The sequence below is a fragment of the Nanorana parkeri genome, unplaced genomic scaffold (assembly GCF_000935625.1).
Source record: "Nanorana parkeri isolate BGI_ZX_2015 unplaced genomic scaffold, ASM93562v1 scaffold1872, whole genome shotgun sequence".
Classification (NCBI taxonomy): Eukaryota; Metazoa; Chordata; class Amphibia; order Anura; family Dicroglossidae; genus Nanorana; species Nanorana parkeri.
Window position 1 is genome coordinate 250,010 of NW_017308140.1, and position 25,888 is coordinate 275,897.

Here is a 25,888-nt window from a genome sequence, read left to right on the forward strand (position 1 = left end):
ATTCATCAAGAAGGAACAAGAAGCATGGCTGCGGTGAGAGAAGGGCACGTTCCAGCTCTGTCCGCAGTGTACATGCCAGGGGTCAATTACTCGCAGGCAGATTATCTCAGTCGGCAGTCTTTAGATCCGGAGAGGTGTTTCATCAGATTTGTCTTCATTGGGGGACACAGGACATGGAACTCTTGGCGTCTCATCTTAACAGGAAGGTGGATTGGTTCATAGCCACAATCAGGGATTCGTGGGCGGAAGTGACGGAAGCTCTGGTGTCTCTGTGAGACCATTACGCTCTGATTTATGCCTTCCCGCCAGTACAGCTTCTGCCGCATCTTCTTTGCAGGATAGAAGCCAAGGGGATTCCAGTCATTCTAGTCGCTCCAGACGTGGCCACAGAGGTCTTGGTACGCGGACCTGATTCAGCTGGTAGTTGATGATCCCTAGCATCTACCACTCAGACCGGATCTTCTATGTCACGGTCCCATCTTCCATCAGTCGCTGGCTTTAACGTCCTGGCTATTGACAGCCAGGTGTTAAGGGACAGAGGGTTGTCCTTGGAAGGGTCAGGCTGCCCCTTCCGCTGCTATTTCTAGATGTATTCAGAATACCATTGTCCAGGTTTATGCTCACAAGGGTCAGGAACCTCCTTTTCATATCAATGCTCATTCAACTAGTGCAGTTGGTGTGTTCTGGGCTTTGCATCATAGTGCTTCAGTTCTATAAAGTTGACATAATGGCATCTGCGGATGCAAGTTTTGGATGTAAGGTTTTGCAGGTGGCGCTTTGATCCTGCATGTTTTGTTTTTAGGGGTATTGGTTATTGTTGTTCTGCCCCTCATTCTTCACCACTGTTTGACGTCCCCAGTGGTTTCAGATCTACGATCTTTGCTGTGTCCTTCAATAAATGGCAGGGAAAATAGGATTTTTCTAATCACCGAAAAAACCTTTTGTTTTGCGTTTATTGAAGGACACAGCACCTGCCCTCTATGTGTGTGAGAGTGTCTTCCCCTTAGGACCGGTTTACACCTGGTCGTTTTGTAGCGCGTTCCTACGCTCTGCAAAACGCTCAAACACCGAAATCCCATTATTTCCTATGGTTATGGTTCACACATGGGCGTATTACAGGACGTATGAACATGCTACATCCTACACCCAAAGAAGTACAGGAGCTTCTTTGGGGCGTTTTTGTCGCGCGTTTCCATTGTGATATAGACAAGTAGCCCTCGGAAACGCGCGTTTCTTTTACTGTGAATGGCGCGACACGAAACGCGCATATTCGATACGCCTAGGTGTGAATCCAGCCTCACTGCTTATTACTAACTGAGATTTGGTTGGCAGGTGGGGGGTTGGATACCAGCATAGGCTGTCCCTAGGCTGTTTTTTGTTTTATTTTGTGCGTAGCATACTACTCCTGCAGGTGGTGCTATAACCCAGTGGTTCCAGAGCTATAATCTTTGCTGTGTCATTCAATGAACGCAAACAAAAGGATTTCATGGTGTACAAAAATAATATTTTGTTCAATTGAGGTTGCTCTTTCACCTCTTGCAAATCAGTTGTCTTCTCTGTGCAAAAGTTGCAAAATCAACTTTTGCCGAAGGAGCCAGGTGGAAATTCGTCAGCTGAACAGGGGACTGCAGCTAATTAGCTGCAGTCACTGTTTTTGTATACTTTTAAATGGTAGGTGTGAGGAGCTGGACATAAAGTTTCGACCAAATCAGCAAAATTGCTATTAAGGCCTATTAAAAATGGGGGCCCTTCTGCTGAAAAGGGGGGGGGGGGTTATCCGAATCAATAAATAAAATGGGAGAACCAAATTAGGGGATTTGGAAAGAAGTAAGTAATGTCTGATAACAACCAGCATACAAATATAGTCAATGCATTTCGTGGGGGTCAAAAAAATCCCCCTTCAAGCCTAGTAAAAAGTGGGGCCCTTCGGCTGAAAAGGGGGGGGGGGTTATCCGAATCAATAAATCAAATGGGAGAACCAAATTAGGTGATTTGGAAAGAAGTAAGTAATGTCTGATAACAACCAGCATACAAATATAGTCAATGCATTTCGTGGGGGTCAAAAAAATCCCCCTTCATTAGGGCTACAAAAAAGTTTTTTTTAAAACAATGTATATTAGGGCAGGTAAAAACACCCACATCTTATTTAACTACTTCAGGACTGCCCACCGTCAAAAAATGTCCTGTCCTGAAGTAGTTATACCGTGTTCTTGGTATCGTTTGTACAGGGTGGTGGAAGGCGGTATAAAGGAGGAGGGGAATAGAGAGGTGCAGGATCCAGAGGTGGGTAGCTGGGTTACTGTTAGAAGGCAAGGTAGAGGGAAGAGTGTAAGAGAGGCTAGTCCTGAATTGATACACCCCAATAAATATGCCCAGTTGCATGATGTTGGGGATAATAGTTCAGGGGTAGCATTGCTGGAGTAGGATGCTTCCCCTGTTCGCCAGGGGAATGACTGCACCAGTAAGTATGGGAGCAGGAAGGATGGGAAGGAGAAACAGATATTGGTGGTGGGGGTCTCTATTATCAGAAGGTCAGACAGGGCAATCAGTCACTGGGATTGTGTGTGTCGAACAGTCTGCTGCTTACCAGGGGTTCGTGTTTGGCACATCGCCGAAGGTGGAGTGCCCTAAAAACCAATTTCAAAGAATTAGGTGCTAGGTTGAAGAAAAGGACCTCCACGGTAGTATTTTCTGAGATACTGCCACACCAGAGGAAGTTAAGAGAACTGAACAAGTGGCTGTAGAACTTGTGTAGGAAAGGGGGTTGGGTTAATGGAGAACTAGGCTGACTTCTCAGTCAGTTACCATCTCTACAGCAGAGATGGGCTGCATCTTAATGGGGAAGGTGCAGCACTTTTGGGGGAGAAAATGGTTAAAAGACTGGAGGACCTTTCAAACAAGAATATGGGGGCAGGGATTAAAAATTGGTATAATAAATGGAGAGCAAGGCACTATAGGGCAAATAATATAGAGGGCTGCAATAAAAGGGGGGACAGAGGGCTCACTCCGGTCAATCTACTTAGTAATGAATCAACCTTACCATGGTCAGATACAGAATTTAGTTGCACTTCAGCAATGAGTAATAATAGAACTCAAACCACTAACACCAAACTAAAATGAATGCTAGAAGCCTAGCAAACAAATTGGAAGAGCTCAAATTTATTCTACGCGAACAGGACTTCAATATAGAGGGAATAACAGAAACTTGGCTAAACAGCTCACATGACTGGGCAACTGATGTATAAGGGTACAACCTGTTTAGGAGGGACAGGGTTGGTAGAGTGGGGCAAGGGTATGCACATATGTGAAAAGCAATCTATCTGTGCACATACGAGATGACCTCACGATGGTGTTGAGCCTTTGTGGCTAGAATTAGGTAAGACTGAAGCAAGTTGTAAACTAATTGTGGGTGTGTGTTATAAACCCCCAAACATAAGGGAAGAGGAGGAGGCTCACCTACATTCCCAAATAGAAATACTGTAGCAGGGAAATGTTGTTGTAATGGGGGACTTTAATTATCCGAACATTGATTGGGCAAATGGAACCACTCATTCAACAAAGGCTGGCCGTTTCCTAAACCTGTTGCGGGACAATTTCATTGCTCAGATGGTAGGTGCCCCAACCAGGAAGAATGCAATTATAGATCTTGTAATTTTAAAATAATGCAGACCAAGTTGCGGACATAGCGATTAGGCATAAATTGGGTAACAGTGACCACAGGGAAGGCAAACTTCCATAAGCTGCATCATCTAGTGAATGCCACTAAATAGGACAAATTATTTCTAACAATGAACACTGATGAGAGGTGGGATTGTTTAAAAAATACATTGCACAATGCCATTAGCAAGTGCATACTATTGGGCAACAAAAATAAAAAAAACAAGAGTGAAACCTTCATGGCTAGATAAAACGGTAAAACAACATATCAACAAGAGGAAGATGGCATTTCAAAAATATAAGATGGAGGGGACTGCATTGGCATTTCAGAGCTACAAGGAATGCAATAAGAGATTTAGAAGTACAATCCAGGCAGCTAAAATAGATTACGAAAAACATATTACAGATCCAAAAACAAAAAATCAGGAGCGCAACTACCAAAAGTGGTGTGAGTGTATTTGGTTTTAGCGAAGGGCCCAGTGGATCTATGTAATAAGGAGCGTTAATACATCTTTAAGTGTGGAGTCTTGGTGTCTATGGCAATGTAACAGCAAACAAAAAGGACTTACAGTTAGGAGCTCCCCCGTTGTTTGTGCGACCCTCTCCTTGGACAGATCCTGGCTCGAAGAGATGTCCCCGGTGGTGTGAGTGGCTGGTCCAGTCTGGGTGTGCATCCGTATGGCCGCCCACGTTCTCGGCTGGCCGAGCCGCGTCGGTCAGGAACGGCGAAAAAGGGGGAGGAGCTACAGAATGTCATTCTAAGAATGTCGGGTGTCTCCAGTGGCTACGCGTTGCACCTTGAGGCTTGATAAAGAGGCAACCCCTCGAAACGCGTAGCCACTGGAGACACCCGACATTCTTAGACCCCCTGTGATCAATACTGACACACGGCACATGGCGTCCCTCAACCGCTTGTGACCCCCCTGACCCGCCCCACTCTACCACACAGATGCCTGTACAGTCAGCCGCCCTGGATCCACCTTCGCCAGCAGACTTCACTGAGTCAGACCCTCCAGCAACAGGTGAGATAAGGAACCTGTTCTCATCTTTTAGGGCTGACTTTGTGTGTGTTGTTTTAGTTGACTTTGATCCGGGGCTGGGTAATGTGTTAAAGAGGGAATGTCACACGGGACGCCCCTCCCCTTGCGGGCCCTGTTGGACCAGGCCCTCCTCCTCCCAGTATTGTCTCCCTGTTGGGAGGGTGCGTGGAGGGGTGACAGGGGAAACACAGTGGATTTTCCTGGCTCTGTGGTGGACGATGTTGGGCCGTGGTGGCTTCCTCCTGCTATTTTGCGGTTAGCAACTGACTTGAGGGTTGCTATTGTTGCCTGTGTGCAACTTAAGGTTTGGCCCCGGTTGGCGCCTCACCCTCTTCCTGGTCGACCACTTCCCCAAGTAGGCACTGCATCTCCTATGGAGATTGTTGCACTCTAGCATTTGCTAGAAGTTTCTTGTTTTAGTAGCGGGGTGGGGTAGGGGGGTATTTTCTGCCACCGCCCTTTTTTATTTTCTTTTTGTTATTGTCCGTCGCTTATACTTCCCTCTTCCTCCTTCTCCCACTCTGACCCCCCCTGTGTTTTTTCACTTCCTTTCTTTTCTAGAGCTCATACTCTCCCATCTTTGGCCTCCTGGCTATCCCCTCTTGCTGGTACTTTGGGCATCGTTGCGCGTAGTGTCGGTCCCTCTTCCTCAGCAGAATTGAACATCTGCACCTACAACGCTAGGGGACTTAATGTCCCGTCCAAGAGAGGACAAATCCTATACCACCTCCATAAAAGTCGGGTACATATTGCTATGTTCCAGGAGATGCACTTCCAAACAGATCGTACCCCCACGTGTGCCAATAGGTACTACCCATTTTGGTACCACAGCTCTAATGCTATCCAGAAATCGTGGGTGGTTTCTTCCGGCCACGGTGGTGGACCATCAGGCGGACTACTTCGGCCGCTACCTCTTGCTCAAACTGTCGCTCAGGGGTCGGACCTTTACCCTGGCCAATGTTTTAACCTCCCTAACACAAATCAAGCTGCTACCGCGGTTCAGTTTTTGAAGGTTCTTGAGGAATTTGCTGAGGGCCCAGTGCTGGTAGGTGGAGATTTCAACCTTGCCCTATACCCCTCAGTGGACTCGTCCACTGGCTGCTCAGCTTTGTCCTTTCCAAAACTTTGCAGTGTCAAAAAACAACTCTCCAGTCTCCACTTGGTAGACGTGTGGAGAGTGCTTCACCCGACGGCTCGCAACTACACCCCCTTTTTTTCCCGCTCCTCACCGTTCCTGTAGTCAGCTGGACTGTTTTTATTTCTCTCTCGTGGCCCTTCGGTCGAGGCCGGTTGGCAAGATCCCCGGACCCGACGGGTTCACGGTGAAGTTCTATAACTCCTTTCGTGACAAACTTACCCCCTTCTTGCTCCGCGTCTTCAACTCGATGGCTCAGGGAGCCTCCTTCCTGTGACAAGCCCTGGAGGCCCATATTTTCTTGATACCTAAACCAGGCAAAGACCACTCTCACTGTACGAACTTTCGACCAATCTTGCTGATCAACGTTGACATGAAACTGCCAAACTGATTGCCAACCATCTTCAGCCCCTTCTCCCGGGGGTGATCCACACTGACGAAGTGGGGTTTGTCCGGGATGGGGAGGCGTGAGACAACACCATCAGGACTCTGTTATTGATGCACTATGCCCAGACCCCCTCTGCCTCTTTTCAGTTGACGCCGACAAGGCGTTTGATCGCCTGGACTGGACTTTCCTTAAACATACTCTGCTGCAACTGGGCATCCGCCCCAATATGTTGAGAAACGTGCTGGCCTTATACTCCGGCCCATCTGCTCGGGTACGCGTCAATGGCTCCCTCTCTCCTAGTTTTCAACTATTCAATGGCACGCGCCAAGGCTGTCCACTGTCCCCCCTCCTCTATATCCTCACCATGGAACATCTGGCAGTCGCTCTTCGTCGGAATCCCACCTTCCGGGGCATTTCAGTGGAGACCATCAGGTCCAAGCTCGCTCTATTTGCAGACGACCTACTGCTCTACGTTACTCAGCCCCACGTTGCACTACCTACTATTTTACAGGAATTTTTTCTTTTCGCCTCTCTAAGTAATTTTAGGGTCAGCATTTCCAAATCGGAGATACTCAACGTATCCCTGGGGGAGGAGACCCTCCATCAATTGGCTGGTAACTACTTGTTTAGAGCAGGGCTTCTTAAAGTGTGGGTCGTGACCCCATGTCGGGTCGCGCAAGTGAATGGGGGGGTCGCGATCCGAATCCCGGCCAGGGCTGCCATCAGAGGGGCAGGCTCCAAACAAGATTTTTTTTTTAGTTTAATATGTGTGGTGCAATTACTACGCCCCCCCCTGCACTTGGTACCTTCCTGACCACGTACGTGCAGGAAGGTTTGTTTTTTTTCTTTTCAGACGGAGGAGCTTTCTTTAACCTGCCAGAAGATGAGCGCAGCTGCTGGAGGGGAGACGTAAGTTTTATCCAGCAGACTCCCAAGGGGGGAGTGAGTTGGACTCATCTCTCTCCCGTTTCTGACGGCCCACACCTTGAAACTATGGGATCGTTGTGTGGTCCGTTACGGTATCTCCTCCTATGTGGGGCCCATGACCCCTCTTTTCGGTAACCCTTCTTTCCCTCCGGCACTATCCGGCTCCTCATTTGGGCGATGGACCAGGAGTTCCCATCGACAATTGGTCTCAGCTCTGAAAGACCTCCCAGCGACTAGTGGAGTCCCACCCGAACCGGTGCGGGGGGCTTGGCTGGCCGACAGGCAATTCCGCTCCTTCATATCCACCTTCACCAATGTGGATACCTTCGATGGGGCCCCCACAGCTTTGGACTCTCTCCTCCTGGCCTCTGCGCCTACGAACCATGCGGACTCTCTCCTCCCTGGCTTTCCCTGCCCTACCGACCTACACCTTCGTGTGGGAACGGGAACTGGGGGCCTCCTTGGTAGAAGACGAATGGGTGAAGTCATTCATACTCACTCACTCTCCATTGACAGCACAGCCCACGAGAAGAAGAGACCACGAGAGACCCTACACCACTTTTACCCTAGTGTCTCAGACTCCTGTTGGCGTTGTAATAACTCTCTGGGTCACATAAACCACATCTGGTGGAGCTGCCCTCCGATCCGGGGATTCTGGCGGGCGATACTGGATGTGTACCTCAGGGTGACAGGTGAAGCGGTGGCGGACGACCCTGGGTCGCTCAAGTCGGCGAAAACAGGCCTCTTGCGCCACTTTCTCACGGCTGCTAGGACAGTAATCCCACGTCACTGGCGTACGCTGGTGGTGCCCACCTTGGCCGAATGGTCTGTGGAAATGGACCGCATAGCCGATCTGGAGGGCCTCCTGGCTGAGGAACGTGACGCTGGTCCTCGATATGTACTCGCATGGTCTGCCTGGCTCACTTTCAGGGAGTCAGCGGGCTTCCTGGAAGCTATCTCCCACTAACCTCTGGGCTCAGTGGACACCCTGGCAGGGGGTGGGACCTTCCCAGTACTCCTTTGTCCGTTCTCCTATACCCACTTTGCTCATCTCGTCTTGGTGGTTTTCCTCTAAATTTCGTGCCTCCCTGTCCGCATATCCCCCACTTGTGCTGTATAACAGAGTAAGGGAACCCCGCCACATGGACAGATCACCCTCTTCACATCTATTTCCCTCCCTAGTCACTGGAGCAGTGGGATTTATACTCAAGGGTGGGTGGAGTGACGGGGCCTGAACCCTTGCTACAAACTACTCTTCAGGATTTGATTATCCACATGATTAGGGGTCGGACCCTCACTCCACCGTCTGACCACCAATGTCTGTATTGATACCATGCTATGTCGGGCTGCCTGCGGGACGCCCGCCTCTTGTTCTTTTGTATTATCCCCTTGTGGCTGTTCTCCTTTATGTATATGCTTTTTCTTTGATCTGTGTATCAAAAAATTTCAATAAAACAGATTGTACCTAAAAAAATGACAGGGAGAAGGAGGTATTAAATAAATTTTTATCCTCAGTATACACTAAGGAAAAAGACGGGTTTAATGGAGATAAGCATGTGAGTAGCTTAGTGTGTAAGATACCGCAGACGGTAGCCGTGCAGACGGTAGCCGGGGTGCAACAAAAACTAGAGAAACTTAATGTGAGTAAAACATTAGGACCAGATAACCTGCACCTAAGGGTACTTAAAGAGCTCCACTAGGTTATAGCGAGACCATTATTCCTCATTTTCAAGGAGTGTATAATGATTGGAAGGGTACCAAGTGAGTGGCGTAAGGCAACGGTAGTACCAATATTCAGAAAAGGCTCAAAATACCAACCTGGGAACTACAGACCAGTCAGTTTAACATCAATAGTAGGGATGTCCCGATACCACTTTTTCAAGACCAAGTACAAGTACCTCCCCTCATGTACTTGCCGATACCAATTACCGATACTTTTTCTTAAAGGGACAGGTGACTTTAAAAAAAAAAACAATGCAGACTAATGATTTTAGGCCAATTTCTTTATGATTATGAAGAACTTTAATTTAAAGGAGAACTATGAGATGAGTGATTTCCACTCACCTCATAGTTCTAGCCGACCTGTGACAATGAGACTGTCACAGGTCGGCTCAGTAGATCGGGAGGTGAATTACATATACCTGTAGAGTACATACTGCAGACAATAATTTACTACCCTGTTTCCCCGAAAATAAGACCTACCCTGAAAAAAAGACCTAGTGTGTTTTTTTAGCTAAAAAAACACACTAGGTCTTTTTTTCAGGGTAGGTCTTATTTTCGGGGAAACAGGGTAGTAAATTATTGTCTGCAGTATGGACTCTACAGGTATAAGTAATACATATAGAGTACATACTGCAGACAATAATTTACTACCCTGTTTCCCCGAAAATAAGACCTACCCTGAAAAAAAGACCTAGTGTGTTTTTTTAGCTAAAAAAACACACTAGGTCTTTTTTTCAGGGTAGGTCTTATTTTCGGGGAAACAGGGTAGTAAATTATTGTCTGCAGTATGGACTCTACAGGTATAAGTAATACATATAGAGTACATACTGCAGACAATAATTTACTACCCTGTTTCCCCGAAAATAAGACCTACCCTGAAAAAAAGACCTAGTGTGTTTTTTTTAGCTAAAAAAAATGTAAGACAGTGTCTTATTTTCGGGGAAACACTGTATTTTCCCCTGCCAATACAATAAATCGTTCTTATGAGGGACCCCAGGCCCTCACTCACTGTTAGTTGTCTCGCTGGTGAGGTCGCACTGTGCGGGAGAGCAGCGGCGAGTCGGTGCTGGTCCGGTGGGAGGAGCTCCAGGTGGGATCCTAATTTAGCTGGTCTGCGAATGCTCTCAGGTCCTATGGACAGTTTCCGGTGTTCTGTCGACGCTGAGAACTCATAAGGACCTTCTGCTAAGAACACATAAGGACCTTCTGCGCATGCGTGCCCTTCTCGTCATGTTTGCGAACTATACACTGCGCTTGCGCTGTCCATTTCAACTATTAAAATAAATACATAAATAAACAAACTTATATATTAAATAAATCAATCTCTTTAGAAAAATCATGAAAGAGGGCTTGTTCACACGATGTCCGGATTCTGTCCAGACCAGAGCAGTTCGCAGGGCTGCAGTGAATCTCCTGCACTAAAAACGCATCACAATGTATCCCTATGTGTTTTATGGGCCCCAGATCACACGAGCGCAGTGCTTTCCATTCCGGACAAAGAAAGATACTGCATGTCACATTTTCTCTGGTCCGGAAAGCGCACAAACGCCTCAAGACGCAACAAAATGTGCCAGAAACGCACCGCACTGCAGCTAACTGGAAAAAAAATGGAATGCGTCTGGAATGCGGTATAAACGCATCAAATACACGTCAAAAAACGTGCTGCACACATTGCTCAGCATCTGCAGATCTGCTCCAGATCCGGACCAGAAAATGTTGTGAACAGGCTCTAAGGGCATGTTCACACCATATGCAGTTGTGATGCAGTCCATTTATTTTGACTGCTGCAGTCAAAATACATCACAATGCTTTCCTATGGGCTTTCTTGTGCCTAATCCACACCATTGCAGTCAGTTCAACTACAGTCAGGAAAAGTACTGCTTGTCCTACTTTACCTGCATCTAACTGCACTAAACGCATCAAAACGCAGATTCTCTTGTCTCAAGGACGGGTCCAGCACCCGCATCCTCAGCACCTCTGTCTTACGGCCTGGCTGCTGAAATGGAAAGGCTGAAAAAGTCTGGATTTTCACAGGAGGTTATTGATACGCTTTTGAAATCCCGGAAGGTGTCCACTTCCTCTGTATGTTGTAGCATGTGGATGGTGTTTTCCACATGGGCAATAGACCACGGCATTGTCCTTTCTCAAATCTCATCTGAGGCGATCTTGGGGTTCCTCCACACAGGTCTGGACAAAAGGATGAGCCTTAGTTCCCTCAAGGTACAGGTGTCGGCTACATCAGCCATCACTAGGATCAAGTGGACTCAGAATCAGAGCGTTTCCAAGTCTCTGAAGGTGGTGAGTAAAGTATATCCTCCTAATAGGCTTCTTTATCTGTCTTGGGATGTTCCTCTAGTTTTGGAGGCTCTTTCAGGACCTCCCTTTGAGCCATTCGCAAACTCAACGAGAAGGGCATGGTAGTTGAACTGGACAGGAGCTGTGTGTAGTTGGAGAAGTTTACTGCCGTGAGAAAGGGACGCAGGCGCAGTGTGGGAATGTAATGATTGGTGAGTGGTAACGCATGCGCGGAAGGTCCTTAAGTGAAGCTGACAGACTGGCAGTACCCGGATGTGACGTCAGAGGTGCGCGCGGTCGATGAGTTCTCAGCGTCGACAGAACAGGAACCCATCTGGAGCTCCTCCCACCGGACCAGCGCCGACTTGCCGTTGCTCTCCAAGTAAGTTAAAAAAACAAAAATCTTAGCGCAAGCTTCTGCGCTATGTATCGGGGCATTTTGACAAGTACAAGTACTTGTCAAAATGCCCTGTATCGGGCCCGATACCGATGCTAGCATCGGTATCGGGACATCCCTAATCAATAGTATGCAAACTCTATGAGGGTATGATAATGGACTATTTAATGGATTTTGATCGTGGCAATGTTATAATAAGTGATAATCAGCATGAATTTATGAAGGACCGTTCTTGCCAGACTAACCTACTAACATTCTATGAGGGGGTGATTAGACAGCTGGATAGAGGAAAGCAGTGGATGTGGTGTACCTGGCTTTTGCAAAAGTTTTTTTTCAAGAAACCAGATAAACGCTTAATATACAAGCTGCAATCTATGGGCATAAAGGAAATGGTGCTCTCAGGTTGAGTCTAATAGGTTGCTCCAATAGCGAAGTCAGAAGTGGAAAAAGATTTGGGGGTCATAGTTGACTGCAGATTGAACAATAGCAGGCAATGCCAGGCTGCAGCAAACAAAGCGAGCAAAGTACTGTCTTGTAATAAAAAGGGAATGTGGGGGCGTGGCCGAACATGGTGGTCTAAGGCCGCACTCCACTGAGCTCTGCAACTCCGGGACTCTAAACAGCTGACTGTCTCCCCTCCAGACCCCCTTACCTAGCCCAAGTCCGCGAGATTCATCTCTGCTCCAGCTGCAGAAGCGGCCAGTACCCGCGATATCGTGGCTTTTTTCGTGAGGATCCCTCAACAGCCACCCTCTGGAGGGGGCCGCACCATGCCCCCGAAAGCCTCGGGCAAAAGTAAGCCTGCAGGGGATACGACGGGCGTGACGTCACAGGGACAGGGGAAGGCCGTAGTGAAATCGGCCGGCCAGAAACAAGCACCCTCACATGTCGCCCCATCTACAAATACAGCCTCACTCTCTCCTACCAGCTCCACTGCCAGCTCCCTAGATCCATCCCTGCCATCCACCCTCATGGGATGGGATAGGGAACAGGGACAAGGGGTCAGAGATCTACTAACAGCATTTCGGGCTGACTTTGATTCCCGTGCAGTCCGCCTGGAGGGGGCCTTGAGGGGAGAGGTATGTGAATCAAGGTGCCCCGGAGGACCGACTTAAGGGCTTCCCACTGGGTTGGGAGAGGGGTAGTGTCTAGGCTGAAACGGGAGCGTTCGCAAAGCCTCCGTGATACCTTCGAGTCTCTTAAAGATCTAGAGACACGTCACAAGGGCTCTCCTGATCCAGAGGTTTTGCTGCAACTCTCACAAGCTAGACAAAAGTTGTTGGGGCTACTGGAACTCTCCACACGCCGATATGCTATTAAGTTGGCCTCCCGAGCGTATGAATTCAGAGATAAATGTGGTAGGGTCCTGGCTAGGACCCTACACCCTAGATCCTCTCATACTTTTATCTCGCAGATCCGGACATCTCCGGATGTCCTGGTTAACTCGCCTTCGGCGAACCACCAGGCGTTCGCTGACTTCTATGAATCACTATATAATATCCCAGAGACTGAACCGAATGCCTTGGATCGAGAGGCCCACCTATCCTCCTATATACAGGATACTGTCCTTCCTGTCCTGGATGACTCGGTGGCAGAATCCTTTGAATCCCCCTTTATCATAGACTAACTCGAATGTGTGATTGGATCTGTGCCGGCGGGTCTGGATGGGTTTTCTGCCAAATTCTACAAACAGTACAAAGATCTCCTATCCCCTTTCCTCCTTAGGATCTTCAACTCTATCGCTTTGGGATCAGACTTCCCGGCTCAGGCGTTGGAGGCACATATTTCCCTGAGCCCCAAGCCCGAGAAGGATCACAACCTCTGTGCTAATTATCGACCCATCTCACTTATCAATGTTGATTTGAAATTCTTTTCCAAATTGTTGGCCAATCATTTGCAACCAATACTTCCCAGGCTCGTTCACTCTGACCAGGTTGGGTTTGTGCGAGGGCGCGAAGCTAGAGACAACACCATCAAAACAATCCTGCTTATGCAACATGCCCAAGCCTCTAACATTCCCTTGTGTCTTTTGTCAGTCGACGCAGACAAGGCCTTTGACCAACTGCACTGGCATTTCCTTCGACACTCTTTGCTGCAAATTGGAGTTCAGCCCCTTCTGTTGCGCAACATCATGGCCCTTTACTCGAACCCGACGGCCCGTGTCCATATTAACGGCTCTTTCCCCACGTTTTAAGATATCCAGTGGTACCCGTGGTACCCGGCAAGGGTGTCCGTTGTCTCCTCTACTCTATGTACTCACTATGGAACACCTGGCGGTGGCCATTCGAGGTAATTCAGCGATTCTGGGTTTGTCGGTGGGGCCCTGCCAGCCTAAACTGGCTCTTTTTGCGGACAACCTTTTAATCTATGTCACCCATCCTCATACCTCCATGCCCTCCATTCTTCAGGAATTCACCCGCTTTGGTTCGCTTAGCAACTTCAAAGTAAACCTTACTAAATCAGAGATACTGAATGTGTCCTTGGACAATGGGGGGCTATCTCAACTTCGAACTAACTTCCCGTCCCGTATCTGCCCTGCCTCCATCTAGGGGTCCCTATCTCGTCAAACGTCTCTCAGTTATGGGCCCTTAACTATGACCCCCCTCTTTAGGAAAACGGCTCTGGAGCTATCCTTATACGACCTCAAGCACATCTCCTGACTGGGAAGGATCCATGCCATCAAAATGGACGTACTCCCCAGATTCCTGTACCTCTTCCAGACTATACCGATCCCCCCTCCAGCTTCTTTCTTTAAAAAACTACGCCAAATTTTTACAAAGTTCATTTGGGATCAGTCCCGCCCACGTGTGAACTACAAAGCGTTGTCTCTGCCTAAAAGTAAGGGAGGTGCTGGGGTCCCGGATATGCGCCTCTATCATGCAGCATCAGTCCTTCGCATCACGGATTGGTTCCATAGAGCCGATTGCAAACAATGGGTTCAGCTTGAGGGCATACTTGCAGGTTCAGACCTGCAAGCCCTACCCTGGGTCCCCCCAGCATCCCGCGCCTTACCTCCTTCTTTCCCTGTTTTGACCCTGCACACCATACGCCTATGGGATAGATGGGTCACCTCCTCCGGGCTCTCCTCCTATGTTGGACCTATGACCCCGCTCTTCAATAACCCCACGTTCCCTCCAGCGATGAGCCGGTCCTCTTTCGGTAGATGGACCAGGGACTCCCACAGACGTTTGGTGGTGGCTCTCCGGGAATCCATGGTAGCTTCTTCCAGTCATGACACATGGCTGTCGGATAGACAGTTCTGCTCTTTTGTCTCCTCATTCCCTCAACCTGAGGCTCTGGAATCGGAACCTACGGCTTTCGACTCCCTTCTCCTCCTATCCACTACCCCTACCCATACTATTTTGCTACTTTACTCCCTTCTCTCATCCTCACCTCGCCCAGAGCCCCCACACTATACCTCGGTATGGGAACGAGAATTGGGGCTTCCTATCACTGCACTGGACTGGGAGAAATCCTTTACCCTGTCTCACTCACTCTCTATCGCCTCCAAGGCTCACGAGAAAAACCTGAAAATTGTGACCAGGTGGTATAGGTGCCCTACGATGATCCACCGGTTTTATCCCCAGGTTCCGGACTTCTGCTGGCGTTGTCAGGCCTCTCCAGGCCATATGACGCATATCTGGTGAAGTTGCCCTCCTATTAAAGAGTTTTGGCAGGCCATACTGGATGTCCACCACCGAGTGACAGGTACAGTGATACCCAACGACCCCAGGATCGCACTGTTGACTATGGTACCAGGCTCCCTGAAAGGGGCTTTTTGAGGCACTTCCTTACGGCAGCGAGGGCGGTTATCCCCCGGCACTGGTGCACACCTGTAATCCCTACCTTACTGGAGTGGACTGTGGAAGTGGACCGCATTGCGGACCTGCAACGGCTATTAGCCCAGGAGCATGATACCACAGATAGGTACAATATCACCTGGTCCGTGTGGCTGGACCTCCGAGCCTCAGATACATTCCTGACTGGAATACTCGCTTAGGTGCTCTGGGTTCCTACAGGAGGCACAGGACACTCTGTCGGGAGGTGGTAGCCATGGCTTCCCTAGCGCTGGTCTCTAGGTTTTCTTTCTCCACTGCCCTTCTTTGTCCTCCTATTCTCTCCCCCTTTTTTTTTTACTTAGTGTCTCTACCCTTCGTCGCTCCTTTTACAAAACTTTGTGAGCTATCTCCTCTGTTTCCCCCTGACTCGCTTGCTTTTCCTAGCCTTTATGACCTTCTTCTTTGGTTATCCTACTGTTAGGTTCCAGTTCTTGCCCTACCCTGAAGGTAGGCTTCCTCTCTGCAGATTGGTTGGACTACGGTGGCTGGTGGTCCTGTCTTCTGTACCCCGGACTAGTTTCTGTTTATTGGGTCATCTATGTTAGAAGGGACGAATCAACAGGCCACTCAAGTGGCACAGCATAAAGGGACCCATACGTGTGCTGTCCATCCTTTATATCTAAACCACCTGTCCTGGGGTTGCATTGTTTTGACCAGGCTCCGGAGAGTTGGACCTTTTGCATCTACATTACTGTTATGCAGATACTTTGATGCATGTAATATATGTTGTCTTTTACCTGTATGTTCCGAAAATCTTTAATAAAAACGTATTGAATTAAAAAGGGAATGTACTGTAGAGACAAAGCAATCATTTTGCCACTTTATAGATCACTGGTTCAGCCTCATCCTGAGTAGGCAGTTCAATTTTAGTCACCAATTCACAGAAAGGATGTCATGGAGCTGGAGACAGTACAGCAAAGGGCAACAAAACAAATTAAGGGGCTGGAGGATCAAAGCTATGAGACAAGGTTGCTAAATTTAAATTTGTTCAAGAGTGGACATGATTTTGATGTACAAATTGTTTAATGGTGATTCTAATAGTCATAGACTTTTCACTGTAAACTCCCTAAAGTAGACTAGAGGCCACCACCTAAAACTGGAAGAAAAAAGATTTCACCACAAGGGACTTCTTTTCTGTTAGAACGGTAAAATTGTGGAACCCTCTTCCACAAGCAGTGGTATCAGCAGAGAGTATTGAATCATTCAGAAATTATTTAGATACCTTTATCAGAGACCATAACATACAGGGGTACAGGTACTCTTAATGACTGGAACACACACAGACTCGTATACACACACACACACGCTCACAGAGGTTGAACTCGATGGACCTGTGTCTTTATTCACCCTCAAATACTATGTAACTATTAAGAAGAAGCAATCAAGAGGGGATGTGATTACAGGTATTCCTCACTTAACGACCAAGTTCCGTTCCTACGACCAGGTCGTTAAGCGAATCGGTCGTTAAGTGAGGAACTCTATACCAGGCCTTCATAAACTTTCTCCACTCGTGACCCCTTTTTGGGCGAGGAAATTTTTAAGGGACCCCAGCGTTGGACGGTGTCTCTCCCCTTTTTCCCCCAGCGTCTACCCCCTCCCCTAGCGGCAGTCGGTGTCTCTTCCCCCCAGCGTCGGTCAGTGTCTCTCTCCTCTTCTACCCCCCCCCAGCGTCTGTCAGTGTCTCTCTCCTCGTCACCCGCCGCCTCCAAAATGTCAGTCTGTGTCTCTCCTCCTCCCCAACTCTACCGTTGATACCGTTGACGGACGGTCAGTGTCTGTCATTACCAACTACTACTACTAAGCCCCCTCTCCCTCTTCCTCCTTACCTTTACCTCCAGCAGCTGTGCTCCACCGCTGCTGTGTTAATGAAAGCTCCGTCAATGTAAAAAAAGAAAAAACCTTTCTGTGCGCACGTGCTCATGAAGGTACCAAGTGCACGGGGGCGTGACCTTAAAAACAACACTACACTGCACATTAAACGAAAACAAAAAAAATCTTGTTTCGAGCCCAGGCCTCCCCGGCCGAGACCGCCATCAAGGGGGTACGGCCGGGGGGGCCTGGGCTCGAAACAAGATTCATATCGTGACCCCTCCTGTTCACTTGCGGGACCCCATATGGGGTCGCGACCCACACTTTAAGAAGCACTGCTCTATACAGTACTGTACTGCATTAGTACAGTACTGTATAGCGTTGCAGATGTACAGTACCAAACAGTGTACTGTAGATCGGGCAATGAAAATAGTTATCGGGACCCGCAGTGAAGATCGGAGGACGTCACTTCCGCCGGCGACACGCAGCAGGACGTGATGATAGCAGTTTTGGCTCTCCTAAATGAGATCTTGGATAAGCCCCCAACGGAGCATATAGAATTGGACCGGGTTCATCGGACTCTGGGTGCTCGCTCTCCCGACGCAAATCGCCCTAGAGTTGTTCTTTGGCGGGTCCATTACTTTACTATTAAAGAGGAAATTCTTCACCAGACTTGGCTCAAAGGTGCAGTGGATTTTGACGGGGCCCAGATCCAGATCTTACCAAATGTCTCTCCACAAACCTTACAGCGCAGGCGGATCTTGAAACCCCTGACCGATCACCTGCGTTCCATGTGGATCTCATACAGATTGGGATTCCCCTTTTCCCTGCTTATCGGCTGCGGAGAATGGTTCTTCCATCACTCCCACCCGGATCAGTTGCCGGATGAAGCCATTGTTTTTTCGTGAGTGTGAGGAATGTTATTTACATCGATGCAGTGGGGAACTACAATTTACTAGTGTTATGCCTGTTTTATGCTTAACTTCTTTATGGAGCATGCCTGCTCTGCGGCGGTGGCTTGCAGAGTGGGGACGGTCTATCCTCTCTGCTCCTATTACTGGAGTGAAGTTCGATGGCCCACCCTGCCCTCCGGCCTTGCCGTTTCAGATTGGTCTGCTCTGTACTGAGCTTGGATGGCCGTGATGACCTCCCTCGATCTGGACGCCTACTGTTTGGCTACGGATGGTCTGAGTTTATTATATTTCAGTTTATACTTTATAGGTTGAGCTCTCTATATCTCTGGGGTTGGAGGGTTCTATGCAGGTATGTGAGCTGGAGGGATTTGTAATGTGCTTGTTGTATGTTTAGTTAATCTCTGGAGCTCCATGATAGATTGCAGTTGCCTGCGACGCTCTCGTACATATGTTCCTTCTATTCGTGCATAGGGTCGACAGCTCCTTTTGGAATCTGCAGATATGGCCTCCTGTTTTTGGGACTTTTATACAAAGCAGTATAAATTGAATCCTAAGGGGAGTGGGGATTGTCCTGAGAACCATACGTATGTAAGTACTTGGTTAATTCGGTTATGAAATGTCTGTCGGAGAGCTTGCTGCTGGAGGATCCTATTAGGAGAGAGGAGTTCGGCCGGGGGTTCAAAACGATAAAACCCGGTAAGGCCCCTTGCCCTGATGGATTCACGTTGCCCTACTACAAACTTTGTTGCCTTAAACTTGATTCTGGAAGAGACGGTTCTCCCTAGGGACTCTGAGAGCCCAGATTTATAGTAATCCTCAAAGAAGGTAAAGAACCCACTATCTGTGCAAGTTTTCGTCCTATATCACTCCTAAATGTAGACCTTAATGTTTTCACTCGCATACTTGCCTCTAGACTTCTTCCGTTCGTGGGCGACCTCATTTGCCCTGACTAAGTGGGCTTTCTCCCGGGCCATGGCGCTAGGGACAACACCATCCGAACTCTGAATATCATCCGCATGGTGCAGGCTCGGTGGAGACCCCTTCTCTTGCTGTCGGTTGACACGGAGAAGGCTTTCGTCCGTGTTAATTGGACCTCCTTACAGGAGACGTTGACCTATGTGGGTACTAGGGATGTCCCGATACCGATGCTAGCATCGAAATCGGGCCCATCCTAAACAGAATGCTATGCCCCCAATTACCCCCTGTTGATCCAGAGGAAGGCAAAAAAAACCCCTATAAAACATGGTTTAATTTGCTCCAAAAGGGGGGGGGATTCCTTCCTGATCCCATAGGACAAAATGTTTAGTGGTGATTGATCAACAATCTCGGATGCTTGATATACTGTACTATAATGACTCCATATCCAGTAATATTCTGTGCATTTAGGAATACATCCAGATTTTTTTTTTAAACAATTAACTGAGCTAGCTAGAACTAGTTCCTGGGGGAGTCTGTTCCACATTTTCACAGCTCTAACTGTGAAGAATCATTTCTGTATGCAAAGGTTAAACTTCTTTTCCTCCAGACGCAAAGAGTGCCCCCTTGTCCTTTGCAGTGACCCTAAAGTGAATCATTTGGCACCAAGCTCACTATATGGGCCATTTATGTATTTATACATGGTGATCAAGAGTGCCCCCTTAATCGCCTCTTCTCCACAGAGAACAAATTCAGGTCAGTTAATCTCTCCTCAAAGCTGAGCTTCTCCATGCCTCTTATGAGTTTAGCTGCCCTTCGCTGCACCTTCTCCAGTTCCACAACATCCTTTTTGTGAACTGGTGCCCAAAACTGAACTGCATATTCTAGATGAGGTCTTACTAATGCTTTGTACAGGGGCAGGATAATCTCTCTCTCTCTGGAGTCTATACCCCTTTTAATTCAAGAAAGTATTTTGCTTGCTTTAGAAACTGCAGCTTTATATTGCATGCTATTATTGAGTCTATAATCTACCAGAACACCCAGATCTTTCTCCAGCATTGACTCCCCCCAAACATTCTCCCCCCAGAGCAGGGGTGCCCATAAGGTTGATCGCGATCTACCAGTCGATCGCGTAGCGATCAGTGGTAGATCGAGATGGCCGAGCGGTGAGGAGAGAGAGAGGCGTTCGGCCAGGTTCTGACAGCCGGCGCCTCTTTCTCCCCTCACCGCTCAGCCTTAGATCTGCACTCACTACAGAGGCTCCTCCCCATTCAGAAACTGGATGATAGTAAAATATTTTCAGGGGGGAGGGGGCACACAGGTTTTTTTCTTGCCTCGGGCGCCAAAGAAGCTGGCTACGGCTATGCTCCCGCGGTCCTCGTGCGGCTGCCGGCTGAATGTGTCAGACGCTGCAGATGTAAAGGGGCGGGACACCTCTCCCCATGTGCAACGTCGGCCACATGAGCACCGCGGGAGGACAGGAAGCCGGGCCTCTAGGACGCACTGGAATGTAAGCCGGCCGACTGCCTGCGTTCAGGGGCGGGAGGGGTGTGTGGGGTTGTATTGAAGTCAATGGCACCGCAGCCATGCCCCCCGCCCACAGTGCGATCGCCTGCACCTGGGAACGCAGGCACATAAGTGCCTGCATTCTGGTCTAGTGGGATCTGCAAAAATTGCAGCATTTTTCCGGATCACACTGGACTGGAACGCAGGCACTAATGTGCCTGGGTTCCGGGTGCAGGCGATCGCACTGTGGGCGAGAGGCCTGCCTGCGGTGCCTGACTGCGGTGTGCATTGACTTCAATGCACCGCCACGCCCCCTCCCGCCCCTGAATGCAGGTGTTTTTTCGTTGGTAGATCTCATTGAGCTCATCATTTGAAAAGTAGATCTCCAGACGAAAAATTGTGGCTGCCCCTGCCCTAGAGTGTATGACGCTTGCATGTTTTTAGCCCCCAAGTGCATAACTTTACATTTATCAACATTAAACCTAATTTGCCAAATAGATGCCCAATCACACAGTGCATTCAGATCTGCTTGTAAGTTGGAGACATCCTGTAAAGACTCTATTCCACTACATAACTCCCCTATTTTATCCAGGTCCTCCTGTAATGTTATAATGTCTAAGTCTCTGTCTATTACCCTCCCAATTTTAGTGTCATTAGCAAACACAGAAACATTGCTATTGACACCTTTACCAATATCATTAATAAACAGGTTAAACACTATGGGGCTGTAATGCTCTGGACTACAAATCTCAGAGACGTAAAGCTTATCCCAAGGACGAGCCCATCTGTAAAGCTTGGCAAAACTTTAATTTCTATTTGTTGTCTGTTCTTGCAGTAAACTTCAAGGAAACTGACCCAGTAGCATGTAAAAGTACTTTACTTGGCGAAAATGCTGCGTGTACAAACTTAGTTACAGGAAAAGCAAACAAATACATAAACAAGACAGGCTGCTACAAACATACTATCACATTCACCCACTACACTATCTTCTAGTACATCTAATGCTTTCTAGGAGGGGAAACACTGAAAATGTACTTGGCTCAGGCTGCAGGCTCCACAAATTCCGTGATGAACAGGACTTCTTGGCCTACAAATGGCTTCTCGTTGCAGTCTCTGCTAAATCCTTTGTATGTCCTGGTCTTGAAGCAAGCCCTCTCGTCTTGTGAAGCCCCCTCGCACTGTCCCCCTCCTGTGAAGCCCTCGTCTTGTGAAGTGCAGTGCTCCCTTTCAGCTACCTGCTTTTTATTGAGAGAAACTGGCCACACACTTTGGAAGCGCCGCCCCTTTCACCTTTAGGAAAATTAAATACAATGCATTTCACTTTCCCACCTCTAGGTGGCAGCGTTGTACCATAAATTGCCATCAGTAGTCCAGATTTGATTTGAGTCTTGACCAGGCTAGGTGTGACTGTTTACGATCACCATCCCATTGTGACACAAATCAATACAGGACAAGCTACACCATTGTGAAAAAAACAGTTTGGTTTGTTTAGGTGGCACCTTCCATTGTATGAACCCAGTTTTCTATCAACAAACAAACAAAACCTCCGTCTCTATTGCAAATCTATGTGTGTCTGAAAAAGTCCACTAAGATATATCGCAACCCATTCCGCCCTGGACTATTTCAGACACCACACAGAAAAAATGAGTGTACCCTAACCACTAATGACACTCATACCAAACATTCATTCACAATGGATACAACAACCCCCCCAGGTTCCTCTACTAAAGAGGTGTTTCAGACTTTTGGCAAAGTTCATGAGAAAAGGTCCAGTCTTGTAGGCTTATTCTCCTCAGTTCCCGTTGTCTTCCTCTTCTCTTCATCCTGAAGCCACTTTCTCCATGGATCAAATCGGAGACAGCCTATGGAGTGGAAAACAGAGTGGGTTATCTGTTCCTTCCAACAACACAAAAACAGTAGACCCTGGCCCTTCCGCTACAATCTCTCCTTTAACTGGCTTCTTGCCTCTCTCTCTGACTAATACTTTGCCACCTGTTTGCACCCATTTGTGATCCTCCCAAAAAACATCAATAGGGAGGAGAGGAAATATACTGATATTTCCCAGTGTCAAATTACAATTTATCTTGGAAAGTTTTGACTTTATAGAGCTTCACCTTCCACTCTGACTGAGAAGTGTCAACTAACCAGTCAGAGTCCCAATCACTATCCTGAAGCTCATCTGCCAATGCAAATATAACTTCAAACCTTCCTGCCAGATCTCCTCTTATTCCTAGATAGGCCTCAGCTTCAGACGTATAAGACATGGTTTCTATATCATGGGAAGCAGTGATCTGGTAAGTATTAAGACCCGTTCTTTTAGGAACATCATGTAAATACTGAATTCTGCACTCCAGCTGTGGAACATGTGCTCCAGCCCCCACTATCCTCTCATACGGTGTGCATTTGGCTATAGGTCTAGAATTTAACAACAGAATTGCCTGTATAAGGACCCGATCCCACCCCCACAGTGTATGTGTGGGTGTAAGCTTGCGTATCTGGTCCTTCAATAGCCCGTTGTATCTTTCAATTAAACCAGCCGCCTGTGAATGGTATGGGATGTGGCACAGCCAGTACACTCCAGAATCTTTGGTCATCTCTTGTTCTGTAGATCCGGTAGAGTGCAAGCTTTGAACTTCCCTTGGGTAGCCATAGGCCACAGTGATCTTCTGGAGCAAATGGAGCATTGCAGCTTGATCTGCTCGCTTACAAGGTTGGACAAGCAAAAGTCCTGAATAGGTGTCAACTGTAGTGCAACAATATCTCAGTACATTGTTTCCTCTGGGCAGGGGACAGATGAAGTCAATCTGCCAAATCTCTGCAGGCCTCTCGCCCCTTTCGATGGTCCCGGTAGAATACTTCTTTAATGGCCATTGTCGCACTTCTCCATACACTGTACAGTTTCCTATCACAGTCTTTATCATATCCATGGTTATGGGCAATCCTCTTCGCTGCTCACAGTTCTGCCCCAAATGTCCTGATTGTTTGTAGGCCCAGTTGGCCAAGTTCATCAAAACTGGATCAATTGGCACAACTGCAGCCACCTTTGTAATATCATACTTCTGCAAATTGCAGGATCTGGTATCATCCTGCTCAACTACATCCAGCTGAAACTGTTCTCCTGGTCTCACCAGTCTCAGTCCTTTGTGCTGAAAAGTGACTTCTTTAGCAGCAAGGAATGCGTTCTGCTGTTCAGAATCACATGACAACTCAGTCTTTTTCCATGTCCCATTGTATATGGGCCTCAATATCAGTCCAAGATGTGGGATGAACGATCTCCAGAATCCCACAACTCCAATTAATTTCTGGGCTTCCTGTTTCAAAGTAAGAGGTGACAATCCCTGCATAGTTTGCACAACTGTTTCTGGAATTTTCCTCTGTAGCCCAGTCCACATCATTCCCAAGAATTTCACCTCTGTAGCAGGTCCCTGAACTTTGTCTCTATTTATAGCCCATCCTCTGTTCTCCAGGTGCTGTATCAACAGGCACAGTGCTTCAGTTACATCCTCTTTGGTTCCAGAGATCATGATGTCATCTATGTAGTGAAACATAGCGACTTTCAGATTCAGGGTGCTCAAATCTCGAGCAAGCAGTCCATGGCAAATCGTTGGTGAAGGAAGGTATCCTTGAGGAAGCACGGTGAAAGTGTACTGGCGGCCGTCCCACACAAAGGCAAACTGGTCTTGACACTCCGGGTCTATTGGGATTGAAAAGAAAGCATTAGCCAAATCTATCACAGCATGATATTCTCCTGCCTCTTTGGCAATTTTCTCTGTGATGGAGATCATATCAGGTACAGCTGATTTCAATGGAGGTGCCACTCTGTTTAGACCTCTGTAATCCACAGTCATTCGATAAGTCGAATCCGATTTCTTTACTGAAAACACCGAAGCTGAGAAAGGACTTACAGCAGGTCTAAGTATCCCTACTCTCAACAGTTCTTGAATAGTCTCCCCAATTTCTTTGTGGCCTTCTGGCAGCCTGTACTGCTTAAGACAGATTGGCTTCTCTGGTGGAGGAATGTAGACAGGGGTCCATTTTGCATGACCTCTGACCACAGCCTTCACCGCCCTTACCAGATACGCTTTGTGTGGATAACCGAATATGAATGTACCGCGTTCAGTCTGGATTGACTGACCTTGAAGTACATCCATACCAAGAATATTTTCAGGCAATTCTGATACTAAAACATTTGTCTAAAATCCCGGTGCCTTTCCAATAGCCAGTTTCACCCGTGTCCTAATTGCTGGTGTGCTCTGCCCTCCCAAACCTTCTACATAAATCACTTCTCCTTTGTGATGGGAGGGATCACCATGTAAAAGTGTGACTTCAGCTCCAGTATCTACTAAAGCCATTACATGTGTGGGAGAAAAGGACTTCCCCCAACATACAGTGACAGGTACAAATGGCCTTCGGTCTCCAGCTGTCACTGTTCTTACTGCTATTACTGAAGACCCGCCTTCCCTTCACAAAGGATAAGGAACCCCCCAGTTCCCCTTCCTAAGACTCTCTAACTCCTCCCCAGGGTAAAGGGATTTTTGTTTGGGTTCCTGCACATTTCTGGGAATTACTTTGGGACTAGTGGGAGGGGTCTGCTCTATCTCATCTAACCCTAGGCTAATGTTGTCATCACTGGTGGTGTTTCTAACCCTTGCAGATTTCCCCGCTAATTGTTTCCACCGCATCATCAATTCTACAGTAGAAACCCCATCTATCTCATCTCTGGGCATTAATAAGTCCACCCGCATTTGCCTTCTAGGGATAACTATTCTAGTTTCCTTTGTACCTCCCATCTCCCTTTCTGACTTCCCAGTCTTCTCTGTCTTTCTCTGCTTCCTTTTCCCCTGTCTGGCTTTAACCTGATCTACGGCCCTAACAGTTTTTGTATTGATCTCCTCTAGCTCCCCCAACTGGTTTAAAAAGGTAGTGGCTTCATGAATCTTGCTGTTTAATCCCAGGCCTCCCAGCAAAGACAACAAAGAAGCTCTGAGATTAAACGGCGCAGACCTCATCAGCTTGGAGCGCAGAGCAGACGTGAACGGTTCCATATCTGGACCCATCCATTCCGGTATCTTAGTTAGTCCAGTTATACAGCCCATCTCACGTAACCTGGCAATACCCTCTCTATATCTTCTAGTACATAGTTACATAGTTACATAGTATTTGGGGTTGAATAAAGACATACGTCCATCAAGTCCAACCCATATAGGTCCATGCATCATCTCATTCCAGACCTCAGTGAGTTCCAGACCTTAACCGCTCTTACTGTAAATAACCCTCTTCGCCCATTGTGCTGGAATTTTTTCTCCACCAACTTTAGGTGGTGGCCTCTAGTCTTTGTAATGGA